Source organism: Dromaius novaehollandiae, chromosome 10 (assembly GCF_036370855.1).
Source record: "Dromaius novaehollandiae isolate bDroNov1 chromosome 10, bDroNov1.hap1, whole genome shotgun sequence".
Lineage (NCBI taxonomy): Eukaryota > Metazoa > Chordata > Aves > Casuariiformes > Dromaiidae > Dromaius > Dromaius novaehollandiae.
This window is the reverse complement of record NC_088107.1, coordinates 10,175,823-10,191,151: the sequence shown is the minus strand read 5'-3', so window position 1 is coordinate 10,191,151 and position 15,329 is coordinate 10,175,823.

The following is a 15,329-nucleotide window of genomic DNA, read 5'->3' as shown; positions in this document are numbered from 1 at the left end:
GACGAATGGAAGTCCAGATCTGAAAATATTGATAGTTTTCTGATTAAAACCCTTCACTAACATATATGTGTGCATATATATGTGCATATATATAGCCCTATAAAAACTTAAGACTACAGCACAGCCTTGATTTACATGTGCAAGTCAAATAGCTGTCACTGGCTTTGATATGCCTTTCCTTCCGTGGCATCTCACTGAAAGTGCTGTGCAAGGCTACAGTCTCTCCTAAGCCAGAAGGGAAGCTCCTGGCTCTCATCACAGCCTCACAGTCCAGAGGCATGAGACGATGCCGGCATCGGGCACTGCCTGTCACATCTTATTGCTTCAACATAACGACAGGAGATGCATCTCTGAAATACAGAAATGATTGAAATGTTAATTGCTTCTAGGAGGGTCTCAGCAGCAGCGGCTGCCTGATGGAAAGAAAACCCTGGGGCAGCTACCTGCAGGCAGACGTGACTCCCAGGTCACGGTCGGAGCGGAGGAGCTCCACTGATTTCAGCTGAGTTTCTGTGCTTTTTCCCCTGGAAGACGGAGCGCTCAGGATCTGATCTCTGTTCATTAGTATGGCTCGACATAACGAAACCAGCTTGGCAAGATAGGAAGTCAGCCATGAAATAAACTCTTAATAATAGTAAGGAAGCAGTGACAAGACGTCAGTATTGTTGCCGCTATGCTTATGTTTTGGAAGATGACAGAGCCCTGGTAGATCATTAACAGGGGGCATATACAGAACTCCTTAGGCTAAATCTTGCCATTGCTCCCAGTAATAGCCTTTTAAATAACTGGGAGTGTGTAGGTGAAAGGTCCTGTACTACCAGGATGAACATTTTGTGACAGTAAATTTTCTGACCAGTCAGAAGCCCCGAGACCCTAAATATACGTGGTTTTGCTAATACTAACAGAGCAATGCAATCTTTCAGCGTGCTTTCCTTAATTTTGCTGTAGCTCATACAGCGAATAAACAGATCACGCTAGTTTATTGCAAAGATATATTTTCTTTACACAGATGGTATTAGGAAACTCTGTATATAAAATCTGTAAATATGCAGTGAATTAATTGTCTGTGCAATACCCCCAACAGGAAGCGGAGCATGTGTAGTGACTAAAACCAGTATTATTGCTTGCTTAAATAGGGGAATGCATCCTGTTGTTGCAAAGGGTAAGCCTAGGTTGGAAAGGACTGTTATTGCAGCTTCAAATCATTCAAAACACATTTTTTGTCTAAAAAGTAGGTTTTATTCACTTCTAAGCAACAACTGTTGGCATATTTCCTTACAAAAGACACTGTTGTGTCCGGCTGTTACTCAACCAGTAACATGAGAGACATTAAAGTTGCAGGAAACACAGTTCATCTTTTGCGTAGTTTGAAAGGAGGTGGCTTCCCAATTGCCCTGGAAACTGGACTTGCTGCTGGGCAGAAAACCACAATTCACAGTGGAAAATAATAGTTGATATATGAACATCTACCTAAAGACTAATCAGCAAAATAAACAAAGTCTGAGGAAGATGACCTACTTGACGTTGTTACTGGAGGAAATTCGTCACCAGTATTCTCTCACTTCCCTTTATTTAAAAATTTTAACAACCCCTTCCCCTCAAATTTAGCTGAGAACGGGTTAATATAGTCAGCTGCGAACAGGAAATCAAGTTGTTTTCAATAGGCAGGCTACATTTTACAAGCGTATGGTTTTGGCTATGTGCTTGCTGACTTCCAAGAGTTAGAGCTTCAGAATAGCACTTAACTGCAGGTGTTACTGCGCTTTATGCAGTGCTAAGGGCCTTAGCAAGCGGCAGCAGCATAAAGGAAAGAGTGGTGAAAACAGGAGCAGAGGCAGAATCGAGCGCTGCTCGTGCATGCCCCAGCATTTCCTAGGACTGCCGTGTTCATTGGGTCAACGATCACGTCTTTGAAAGCTGTCTTTCCTCCAGCCACCGGCTTAGCGGCATGACATTCAGGGAGGATAACGGGCTAAATATTGCAGGGAAATAAACCTCTCTGGGTCTGAAGCAACTGCGCTGACTCTATTTGAGTTCCAGCTTAATTACCCAAAGGCAGCACTCTCTCTCATGCCAACCGCGTGACCTACAAGCAATAACTCTGAAAGCGTGTGCATTACGTTTTTTTTCCTCAACTAGCCTTATCCATTGAGAAACTACGTGTAAAACATTCTGGAAGCCAAGCACAGCAGGACGTGAGTAACGAACAAACAAAAAAGGCCACGAGATGAATCCTCACCCCATTGATGTCAAGGGAAGCTTTTGCTGTTTGTTCCACCGCGGCCCGGCATTTGCCTGGCCCCAGCCCACGTGCAGGACAGGGGGAGTGAAGTTGGTGCTCGAGAGCTTTGGAGATGGTGTGGCTTCTCCTGCAAGGTGGCTGACTGCTATTTATTTCCAAAATGCCAGCGCGTCTCAGTTTCCAGTGCATGCTGCAGCACGTGTGTGCGTGGCTCTGGGGCCCACAGCCCCCTTGCTTTTTTCATTTTAATTATGCTCTAATCTCTAGGAAATGAGCTTGACTGTGAATGTCCGCTTTTATAGTCAAACATCTAGCTAGGCTTTCAGCTTTGCCTCTGCAGCTCAAAAATCCAGACTCACCGCTATTTCTCCCCAGGCTTCCCCAGACCAACAGCATTTACTAGCACTGAGGCTTTGGGGACGATAGCCAGCTTTGCCCTGAGTACACTACACTGCAAAGGCATGTGGCTTACTAAGCTGGAAACCGCTGCCAAAACAGTGCGTTTTGCTGTGTAAAGCAGGCAAAAGGTCGGTGTGCTGCCGAGTGGCCGGGCACGCCGTGCCCAAGTGACGCGCAGGAGCTGGAAAAAGCATCAGCCGCTCGGGGTAGGTGTGGCGAAAGGCAGTCAGCACCGCTGAGGCTTTGGCTGGTGTCATCCTTTTCTCAGGAAGCTGCCTTGGGTCACGCCATAGGGTTTCCCGCTTGTGTGAGCAAAGAGCCGAAGGTGAGGGGTTGCCAACCTCTGGCTTTTGTTTTCCAGTTATCCTTGTAGTGTGGCTGTTTCATTCAAAGGAAACAAACAAACAAACCAAGAATCCCCAACCCAACCCCCCAAACACGTAATTAAAGCTTTGAGAAAAATACTACCCCCCCCCCCAGCTCCGAGGAAATGACTCAGTACAAGAGAAACATCAAAAATTAAATACATCAGCTTAATTGTTTGTTAGCATAAAAATCAATAAAACAAAGCAGAGAGCTGCAGCTGGCTTGGCTCAATGAGCCTCTAGCAGTGGCCTTCCCTCTGCCTTGCCTCCTCCTGCTTTGGCCTCCTACCCAACAGCTGTATCTGCTCTGCTCCTCTTACTCCCACTTTTCAAACACTTTCATCAGTGCTACCAAAAGCCGCGAAAAGGCCAAGCTCCGTCTCTTGCAGGCCGTCTGCTGGTGCCAACAACTCCCCTGACCCCGCTCCAGGCCTCTCCGCTTGCCTCCTCCCTCCTCGGCCCGGCCGCGCGGCGTCGGAGCTGGGGCCATCCCGGCCCTGCTTCCGCCTCGGAGCAAGCAGGAGTTGAGGAGAGCGCTGAGGCTGCTGCCAGGAGACCTGCAGGAACAGGATCTCTGCTTCCCTTTCCCCTAAGGCTGTGATTTGGTTGTCCCAGCAGTAAGTTGTCTTAAGCAACTACTTACTGGTTGGACTGTGTGAAATACATCCTTTAAACTCCGTGACTTTTCTTGTCCTGGCAAACAACGGAAGTGTTTTCCGTAACCTTTACCCACCCAACGTGTTAGGCATTGGCCTTCCGTGGGCCGCCCTGCGAACCTGGAGGGCTTGCACCGGCCCCTGCAAGCGAGCAGCGAAGTCACCGCGCTCTGGCACGGCTGCGGCAGGCAGAGCAGGCTGGTCCCGGTGTTACTCATCCAGCGTCGCCGCCCCGCGCCAGGGCCGGGGGGAGAGCTGCCTCGGGGCTGAGAGGGAGCTTCGGGAAGGGGCCAGCCCCCCGCCGAGGTCGGCAGCCCCACAGCGGCTGCAGCTGCAGGTCGGGGCACCGCGTGGTTGGAGGGTAGCGAGCCCGCAGGAAGGTGTGAGCGTGCACCCGGGGCTCCCGGCCTGACTTCATTTCCTTCCTTCCCGCTCCCTCGTCTTGCTGTGCCAGGCCATCACGCCCTGAACTGACCGTTTTCCAGTCGCTACCTAGTTTCCTTAGGGCAGAGCTACAGACAGCACTGGTTTCCCAAGGTGTGGGATAGTTAGTAATCACTCAGATGAGCCTTCATGGGCTTATTATTTTTCTCAGGAGCCGCCAAATCTCCCTGATGGCATCTGGAGAGCGTCCAGAGCCGATGGAGTGGAGAACAGGCACTTTGCTGTTATACCTGCCTGAACAGGAGACCGCAACCAGTGAAACAGAGAGGAACATTTCCATTCACTCGGCCCAAGAGGCTCTCTTAAAAGCTAGAGACAGGAAACATTATCTACTAGTGACTGACCGGTATTTGTGCTGCAGCAGCTCTGGAGGCTCCCACCGACATCCTGTCCTGTTGTTCTGGGCATAGCTGCCGGACAGAAAACAGTCCTTGCTGCAAAGACTTTGCAGTCGAATCTACAACATAAACAAATAGGGCCTGCCCCACCAGCAGACCCACGCCTAAGGGACTTTTCTCATTTAGCCAGGGCCAAAAGGGCCAGTACACTTTCGATATCACTGAAGCTGTGCAAGCTGAGCAGCCTCGGCAGAGCCTCGCGTACCCACCCCGACAGCGGGGGATGCTGCTGAGTCGGTACCTCGAAGGGCGGCTGCAAAGCTGGAGGAAACCCAACCATCTCCAACCCTCCTTTCCTTCCTTAATAGCTCCTCATTCGATTTGTGGTTTTGATGCTTAACTTTGCTGTCTGCACTAATTCTGCTGATTCCAACAATAACAAATCTAGAAAGACACCAGGGCTGGGCAAGAGACTGGGTGAGAGCAGTGATAGACCCTGACTCAGGCTTTAAAAAATTTGCGTTAAAACCAGGCATCACCTCCAGTGATTTTCCTGGTAAGATATAAGACGAAGGAAGGTGTTCTGATTTAGGTCCTACCAGATCTTCCCCCTCCTACTCTTATCTTTTGCAGCCCTCAAACCTTGTATACAAGGGTATACATGAGAGAGTTTTCCAGGACATGTTCAGTTACACTTCATCTCTCTATAAAAAACAGCACCTTCAGTTGCTACATCGTTTATGACAAAAATGGCAAAAAATGGATGTGCAGAGAAGCTTTGGCAGATATCCATCAGTAGCCATCAATACCAGTCACACTTTTGTTTAATTTCAAAATCATGGTAACGTGGTGGGTGTAAAAGCTTGGCTTGGATGATATTAGGGTCAAGATATACTTATGAGAAATGGCGGCGGGGGGAGCAGAGGGGAGGCCTGTTAATTGAATTTTTCTGAAATGTATTCTAGTCATAAACAGGAAATCTTTAAATGAAAGGAAAAACGTTTTGTCACACTAAGTTTCTGCGACTTCCAAACTAGAATAAGAAGCTTCTAAACGCTGTAAGTCTGTCTGTGAATGTAATGTTTCTAGTTGCTGAATGGGAAAGACTGAGTTACGTGCTGGTAAGTGGAAACTGTGCTATAACTTGGCTAAAGCATATATGATGAAGAGATGCTCGCTGTGCTAGACTTGCATTGCTAATAAAATACATGTGTCTACTGGGCTGATGTGCCATTTAGAGGAGGACCTGTGCGCTGTTGGCATGGATCAGTCATTAATCCAAATCTGACGGCTGAGCACAGGACAGCGTCGAAGGGAGAGCTCTGCAGAAAAGGTGGAGGTGTCCGCAGAGGCTCTCCCCCACCTCCCCTGCCCGCACCAAAGCGCCGTGCTCATCCACCCCTGCCGGAAGCATGACAGTGGGCCAGGCCCCGCGCACACAGGGACGTCCCCAACTGGATCTGGCACCTCTCTCTAGCTGAACCAGGACACCAGAGCAGAAGTGCCTGAACTCCGGATCAGTCAAGCACAACAATTAAGTGGCTGAAGCAAAGTACTCACCACTCTCTCATCGCTGAGCATTATTCTCCCATGTCTGCACCTCTTGCAAAACCTGGAGCTAGCAGGGCTTGCTTCGCTCTTCTTGACAGAAGGTGTATGTGGGTCAGCGCTATTTTGACCAATCCCAGGAAGAGATTAGCTTTTCTGACACAGGAAATCAGTGTTTCAGCCCCACCCAGAAAAAGCAGCAGGACTGGATACAATCCAGGGTCTGAGGTTTACACGTAGCCTGAGGAACATGGCTGGTGAGCATGGCTTGTATGATTTCAGGACTTCTGGGAGTCAGTTCAAACAAAAGCAATTCATGAAAAAAGACTTCAAGCCTCCAAGTTTCCTTATTTTCAATGTGAAACAGAGGAAGCTCAGCTTTGTTGAGCTCCCACAGATCCCCCTTACCTTCCCCTTGCCTTCCTACATGGGTGTTCGCAGACGAGGGCTGCACTACTGAAGGCTGTGGAAAGAGTACTGCTTTCTTCTCTTGGTCCACCACACCACTATTCATAGCTCTTTCAGGTCTTTTCCAGGCCATATGTGTTTCTCTGTGTATGTACATAGATACACTATATGCATACACACATCTACTTTATACATGTATGCATGCATATACGCACATGCATTGTGACCTTGACCCCTTAGAAAGAAGTGCCTCAGGCTCATTCCTGTCATGCTTATGTATCTCCATCAGCAAATGTGCAACTCCCACCTCTCTTCCCATGAAACTCACAGGAGCCACGGTATGGAGCGATGACGCAGAGCAGGAGGATGGTGCTCTGAATACGCCAAGGGAGCGTAATCTCTCGCCGTCTCGTGCACCTGTGCCCAGAACACAGAAGGGGGCACGACGAAAGGCAGCAGTTGGCTCATCTTTGACAGCTGTTGTGCAGCTTGTCACCGCCGAGTTCCTATTTGCAGTCTCCATCCAGTAAGGACCACTAAACCCCTACACAACTTCGCAAGAACTGGCCTTCGGGCCAGACACTCAGACGTGTCGAGGCTTTGTTTTGTGCACCGGAAACCTGGGTGCCCTGAAGCAGCTTTCAACATCCGTCTTCCCAGGGCAGATCCTGGAGGCAGACCAACCCCGGGAGCTGCTTTGCTTGGCGTCAGCAGTAATGGTCCCTCCGCTCCCTGCATGCGCTGTTGCGGTGTTAGGCACACGTGCCCTCCCTGACTCCTCCGTTCCTTGGAAGACCCTGGGTCTGGGAGCAGGTTCCTGTAATTGTAGATTCACCGGCTGCTGAGGTCGGCTTTTCTTCCCTTTCCTGTCCCTGGGTCGGGCCGAGGCATCTGGCTTTCATTAGTTTTCGGTGCTCTACTCTAGGAAGCAAATTCTAGTTTGAGAAGGGCTTTTTGCTTTTCACATCGTGCTTTGAAGAAACTACTGCGTTTAAAAGAAATGTTTTCTCATCCAATGTCATCACCGGTAATGCTGAAAGGCTGCTTTCAGACTGCCGGAAACCGGCCTCAGGGAGACCCGAACACCTGCTAAACTCCGGCCTTAAACCGGGGCCTCTGCGCAAATCCCCCACCGCAGTCCCACTCAGCGAAGCTGGGAGCCAGCCGGTGGCTCGGGCAGCGAAGGAGCGAGCCCAGCGCTCCCCGCTAGGCGCAGAGGGCCGCACACCAGGGCAGCCTCCGCGAAAAGCCAGGTCTGACAAGCCGGTCGCACACGTCGCTCAGCTGCCAGCGGGCACCACCTGGGACCGGGCTCGTGGACCAAAGCGAGTCTCCTCGGGAGCGTTGTGCAGCCTGTGCCCCACGGTTTCCCGAGCCCCCAGCCCCGCTGCAGGCTGCACCGTGCGAGGCTTCGAGCCTGGGCGAAGCTCGTAGATGTCCCTTGTGTGACAGGAGAGCCCCAAACCTGCCCACCCTGGTGAGCTGGACAACACACCTGGGATTTCTAGGCCAGCTAGGAGGGTTTGTCCACTTTATCGCTAATGCTGGGGCATCGTACAGCCAGAGGCAAATCACTGCACGTAGGGCACATGAACTAAATCCCTCTCGGTGTCTGGAGAGGCATTTTCTCCATCCCCTGGGTGGGGTTACCCCCCGGAGACCAGCAAGGGCTGGGGAAGGAGGAGGGGAGGGCGAGGAAGAAGGGAAAAAATCACAAAAAAAGAAAGTGACGTGATGGGCCCAACAGGAAACCAAGATAAGAAACAGCAAACCACAAAGGCTCCCTAACCATGATTTGCTTTGTGAGAAATCAATCTGCTCTCAGCTTTGCCAGCTTGGACGTTTTCCTTAGTACCCGATACTCTAACTTTCTTCCTGCCAGTGCTAGACATCTCTGCTTAATTTATACACCTGAAGTTTCTGAGCTGTCTTTCATTTATTTCCCTGGGACAGACACTGCCTTTCTGGTTTTTTATGCATTACATAATATGATAACATGAGCAGGGCACACAGGCTTCAAGGCAATGCAACTAAAGAATAGTGAATAAAACTAACACATTATCTATAATCAAAGCAATAGCCTGATCTGAGCCAGCTGACAGTGCATTTTTGCACTGCTTGGCTCATTCTTTACCTTGGTTTCATTCAGCCTCCAGCCAGAGAAGATCTCTGCAGACCTTGGAGAGCCTGTGGGGTAAACCTGTTGCAGATTATGCAGAAGATGAACATACATATTTTATGTTTTATCTGTACAGTCAGTAGCACAGAAACAGAGCGCAATGGATCTCCAGCCCTGCACGGGTGGTGGTCGCAGGGAAACCCACCTCTGCGTGTAACTGCGGCAGAGGAACAAATAGAGAAGACGCTGCTGATAAACACTACCAAAACAACATGATACGCGACTGAGAGCAAAGCTCAGAGCTGAAACATGCTGTAACAGTTTGCTCCTGCAGGTAAAGCTTTCGGCTGCCTTGGAGCAGACAGAATACAGGCTGTGGGGATCGCTGAAATGCTGTCACTTAGCAACTGCATTAACAGCAGAACTCGAACCGTAATGTTTAGAAGTGATGAATTTCACTAATTTTTGATGCAGCTGTGCTCACATGCTGGAGCAAAGGACAGTGATTTGAGTCCTGGAGTGCCTGTGCCACCTACTTGTAGCACAGCCAAGAGAAAGACCCTTCATAGCGAATGAGGAAGCAAAGGCAACACTTCTTTCTTTGAAGACATATGTGAGTCCCGCTGAAACCTAAAACGTTTTGCCAGAGAGGAATCAACTTAAGCGAGTGCCCGGGCACTCTGCTCGGTCTCTGCAGAAGCTACCTTTATGAAAGCTTCAGCCTGCTTCAGTTCAGTGAAATGGGGTTGCTCATGGGGCAAAGAAGCAAGGCAACTTGGATTTTTCCCAAATCCTCCCTAGGAAATAATTGATGCACGTAAGGTAGGAGGCCTGAGCCCAAAGGCTTCCTCTAGAGTCAATGCACAGGGATAAGTACAGCCAAAGGCTGCTTCAGTTCTTCCATAGATGGGGCCCGCACCTCCAGCAGCGTGGAATTTAATTACACCTTTACTACAACAGTAACTTGAGGTACAGTAAAGGACGACCTGCCCAGGACAAGAATATTGGGTCAGAGGAAGGGAGATAAAGCAAGGGAAGGTGCCAGGAAAGCACAAGCAGAACGATGAAATGGTAAATGGCTCCAAACTTATTTTTACTAAAAATTTTTTACTAAAATCCAAGAATGCTGCTTTTGATCCTCTTGGAGGGGGAGTAAATGGTGACCCATCCTTTTACTGTTTTTATAACACAGCTAGAAAACAGCAAAAATCTATTGCATCAGGTGTTGCTACAACCTCGCGTGAAGGGATGGGTCACACTGGTGTTAAATACAACACGTCACAGGTTCTTCTGTACCTTGCAATGCTCAGGCAGAAAAGGGGGATTTTTTTTTTTAAAAAAGCTCTCTTGTGTGTTGGTTGGACATGTTCCAAGCAAAGTTTTGTCTTCCTATAATGCAGGAAAAACATGAAAATCTAATACCGAACATTAGGGGCACTCAGACCTGATTATTATTTAAGAGTAGAGTTTAAGGGCTCATTAACTGATAGCTTTGATTCTTACAGCAACACGTTTCCAAGCACAGGCGAGATTGTTGTTTGATCGCTAAGGAAACCTCGTAAAGTGAAAAGAGAGGCTGCTTAAAAGCAGAGAAAAGAACAAACCAACAAAACCCTCCTGGTGGAACAGCCTTGGCTTTTTCTTGAAACAGAACCGATTGGATCAGTTTATTACTGACTTTCCATGGTCATAAACACTGAAGTCACCTGGACAGGGGCTTAAGTAGTGAACAGCTCAGAGCCTCGAAAATCAGCTTCCTTTGGGAGGCAAAACTTCCCTGTACACAAGCCTTCCATGTGTGTCGTATCAGCATCAGCCCATCCATCCTGAAAGTAGCTCATAAATAAGAAGGCCAGTTGGAAAGCTGAGTCTGGGGGCAGCGAAAAGGTTCATTATCAGAAAAATGAACTTGACCATGTCATCACTAGACCCAAACATCAAATTTTGTTTTTCCTCATTTCTCTACTCTTTTTTCAAAAATATCATTTTGGGGGGAGGGAGTTAGGATTTATGCTTACAAACAAAATAGGCTATAACTAATGAGAAGCAACTTGCATAATGGGAGCAGCTCAGTATTACACGGTTGCCTCTTGACATGTTTACACAGCTGGCCAGATACCATTAAAAGATATTTTCTCAGGAGGCAGTGTGGTCTAGTGGAATGAGCACGGGCCTAGGAGTCGGGAACTCCCACGTTGTAATTTTGGGTCACCAGTGATTTGCTTTGGTGCACTGGCCGAGTCATTTAACCCCTGTGTGCGTCAGGCTCTAACTTTCTCCTCTACGTTCTCCTCTCATGGGTTGGGGTTTGCTGGTCTCTGAATCAGAGATGTCACATCTGATACAGCCTTTTGCAAGTCATTCTGCTCCAAATTCAGGTCAGCTGTAAGTGTGTAGCAAAAATTTTTCACTTTTCCTAGCAGTAAAGGAACACGAGCCTTCTTGGTAAGATCGCCACAGTTGTGGGATCCTTACTGGAGTGAAAAAGTAAGGAAACACCAGTGCTAACTCAGCCCAGGAACATTTATGATTAAAAAGCACCAATTGCCAAAAAGCTGATGAACATATCAAATACTACACCCAAACAGCAGCTTGCAGGGTGATGGAATTGCAAGTACCATGAAATGACTGGCTCTAATTCCAGCTCAGACAGTTAGAAATCAAATAAAGCCTAAATTTATACTGAACCAGGGCCTATGCTGTGACAACATTTGAAATCATAGCCTTACTTCTTAGCAGTGTTGCCCCCAGCATGATAATCTGAACCAGTCATTTAATTGAGGATACTTTTGCTATAGCATTGAGATTACGGCGTAGACGTCATGTTTGACGGAGGAACAACGTGCAAACCAACCTATACAGCTGGTGGGTGATGCTGGGGGAACTAATCCTGCTGGAAGATATTTTAGCTGGTAGCTAAACTGTGATCTTACCCATCAGACATCCTTGTTGTTTACTTCTCCCACTATTGTTAGGTCTGGTAACTGCCGTGTTTGTGTTTTACTGTGCTGTTAATGAAGGTTTTATTTGATGGAATACTGGAGAGCATCCAGCAAAAAACGTTCCAAATCAGGCTATAACTAGCTTGTGTCTTCACTCTAGTTTCTTTCTTCCCTCTCTTGGTTTCTCAGGGCCTGTAATAAAAAGGAAAAGCTGCTGGCACAGCTCAGGGAATGGCCTTGCTGATAGACTGTATCTCTGGGGTTTTGTCAGCAGCTTGAGGGGATTTTTGTCAGCAGCTTGAGTCATTTGAAGGAACTGGTCTGCTCTTTGTAAAGCAAATTTCTGCAAAGGAGGGCTGGTGTGGGAGCGGCTAGGCGACATAGAGCCGAAGAGCAGCATTGCAAAGCGCTTCCTCGGGGCTCCTCCGTGGCGCAGGAAGGCTGGGACACGGGATGCACGGAGGCCGCCTGGCCCAGGCTGCGGCTGGCCGAGGCTGGAGATCATGTCACCCCGCGGCATAACTCTGCCAGGGGAAAAGCTTTTCCAAACGGCCAAACTGGGTCTCCCCAGCAGCAGTCTGTGGCTGTGGCCACACAGGCCGGCTGCGATCCCGAATTCAGCAGCCAGACCTTCTCCTCAGCTACTGCACAGCTCCGAGCGTGATGAAGAGGAGAGGAAGACAGCAAGCGTTTCAGCAGCATTTCTGGATGCATTTGCAAAAACTGCAGTTATTTTCATAGGCAATGGGGAATGATTTTCTAAAACTGGACAAACAGCATTTGGCACATGTTCACTTCATCAGAAACAACCAAAAGTCTTTTTTTAACGGGATTGTTCTCTTCTGGATGGCAGACTAACAGCACAGAAATTGGAGCCTTCAGGGTGTCTTTAACCCAATTTTAGAACCCCCTGGAAATAGGAGTTATTAACGGACTTGTTGCTGGAAGCTCAGCTCCAGCATTTTGAACGGCTGTGAAACATACCCCAATGGGAAAAAGAACAAGAAAACAAGAGAAAAACAGGAACGTGCTATCTGATATTCCCACCTCTGCTAATAAAGATCTCTTTTCAATGCTGAAGTCTTGATTGGTTTTAGAACAGTCTTGCAAAATTCTCTTGACACCTTACTAGCATGGATGCAAAAAATTTACTCACCCACCCTTTACTGACACAAGGGTACAAGTGGAAAAAAAAGGGATTTTACAAACCTGTCAAAGGAAATCTGTTGCCTGTGCTGAGTGGGTGCACAGTCTGCTGTGAAGTGTCATCCATATCTATAGCAATCTATAAATACCAAATATTACCATTTACTGAATTAGGGCTTTTGTCTTTTAGTAGCCCTATTTATATAATTGACACTTGCTTCAGTTGGTTTGCTACAGTATTTCATTACCAGATGATATATCCAGGTCAATCCTGGTAGGTTAGCGCAGAACCCTGCTCCCTCAGCAGGATCTGAAAATTTAGGTCAATTCGCATAACTTTGATGAATCTTTACAAGGAAAATGATTAGAGTGACAATTTCCATTGACTCCCTGCTGAGGTCTCTGACCTTAAATCATAGAGGTCACAAAAAATATGCTAAGAATCTACACAAACTCCAAATCAGGACCCTTTAGATTAAGTGTCTATGTGTAACAGGCATCACCACAATTTAAAGGAACTGCACTATTTCGAACACTTTAGTTTCTCAATAATTAAAACATGTTTCATAGGAATTTCACTAATTTCAATGCATGCCATTTCTTTTTCAACCCAAACAAATGCATTTTTTTTAAAGACAACGGAAAATGTAATCATTAAGGTTAACAAACTACCAGTCTTGCAAATTATTCCTGAAGCTGTAACCTTCTAGTTCTAGGGTTGCATTAAATAAAATCAAGACACTTTTCACTTAAAAGGGTTTGCTATTTTTTCACACTATACCATAATACAAACCTTTGGTGTTTAAGCTTCATGGGTAAAATGACAAAGATCCTTTCGTAGGTCACTGAATAAATCATCGGATAAGAGCTTTCCCTGACACGAGACAACCACGATGACACATGTGTGTGGTATTAAAGGAAGAGGCCATGATTAGTTGCTGCCTTGTAAAACCTAAGTCTAAAAACAGATTATCTTTTTTTTTTTTTTTTTTTTTTTTTTTTTTTAACATGGCTTAATTTGTTCCATTATGAGCAGCCTTGCATGGGCAAGAGGGGTCGAGTGGTCACATACCGACTGGCCTGAGAGAACAGGGAGGAGGGAAGAGCAGGCAGGACCGAATCGAGTTCTGCAAGCCGGCGCCGAAGGGATGTTGCGATGGGAGTCAGGAGCTATTTTTCTGGCTGCCTCCTTTCTGAAGGAAGGATGCTGCACAGGGGTTCATCTTTCCCACAAGCAGACCTTGCGGGGGCAAGCAGCACACTTGCATCTTCCCTCACGTGCACAGCCCAGTCGAGACCACCTCCAGTGACCCTGAATTTTCACACTACTCTGAGCTCTCTTGGTGGCTGGAGAGGAAGGCAGGTGGTGACACCCCCGTCAAGAACCCCCTTAAAAAAAAAAAAACAAAAACAGTTCAGTCTTGATTCACCAACATTGTACAGTGTTGCCTCCTGCTTTCTTCTGCTCAGAGTTATGTGAGCCAGAAGCGAAGTCAGGACATTCAGATGAAAGGAAGGAATCCCACAGCATTTATGCCTCCTTAGTGAGTCATGCTTCGGCATCCCTTGTTCCGGGCCTCCACTCATGCCACGTCCTCTCTTTGGCCCAGGACAAGCTGAAATTACGTGGAACAAAGAAATTAAGGAAGAGAGGAGGTCTGCATTTGACATAAATCCCATTATACAAAGTCCTTCTCTAAGTGGAAAGTATTATGATCCAATCTTTGCCTCCCACTACATGTACTGAAGACAGTGTGGGTTGCATATATATCTGTGAGGGTAGGATTTTCTCCTGTATGTTTAGCAAGCTAGAGGTATCAAAACTAAAAACAAAGCAGCAGCCTAGGTCTTCAAAATGTTTGTTCTTCAGTGACAGTGTGCCTGACCGTCTAGCCAGTAATTCCAGCGTTAAGTGGAAAATAACTATACTGTGATTTTATTTTGCAGACCAAAGCTGCCTCCTGTCAGGGCCACACACAGAACGGTTTTGGCCTCTAAGCAAAGGAGTCATTAGCCAAAGCAATGAGGGATGGGCAGCATCTGGGTGTGAAATGCTAATGTGAGCTACCCAAAAACATGTTTTAGATGATAGAGTGCACCAAAGTAGCTCAACCTGGCAGTGCTCCTATGCTCCAAGTCTTTTTTTTTTGTTTTAAATATTAAAAATCCCCATGTTCTTAGCTAAAAAGAGGAACTTGCTATTTATAAAAGGCAGCAGCACACCCCAAAGCATTGGACAATTTTTATCTTCTCTAATAGGGCATGTATGCTGGAAGAGATTTCCAAGCTGCAGTTGGGGCTTTTCCCTGTCCCTCAGAATTATGCCTGCATATTTGTAATTACAGTAATGTGTGCACAGCTGCTATATTTTGTCTGCAACAGCCATGGTAATTGCACTTAAGCACTGCTGTGTATGCATCTTCCATGTGTCGGCCTTAGGTTGACACTTTTTTCAACTGGGTCCCAAATGACACATTTTGTATATTAGTATTTAGTGCCAGTCTATAATTAGAAGATAATTTTTTCCAGAGCTAATGAAAAGATGCCCTAGCAACCTCTGGATCTGATCCCAAATCCATTAATACAGTTCAAGTGATTCCATTTTATGTGGGACAGAACAAAAAGTTTGAAGAAAGATGCTGCCAAGTATTTCCAACCAGGAATATGCTGAAAATCTTGGTGAAAAAAGAATGGAAGAATTCATCCTGTATCTGTGCCTGTT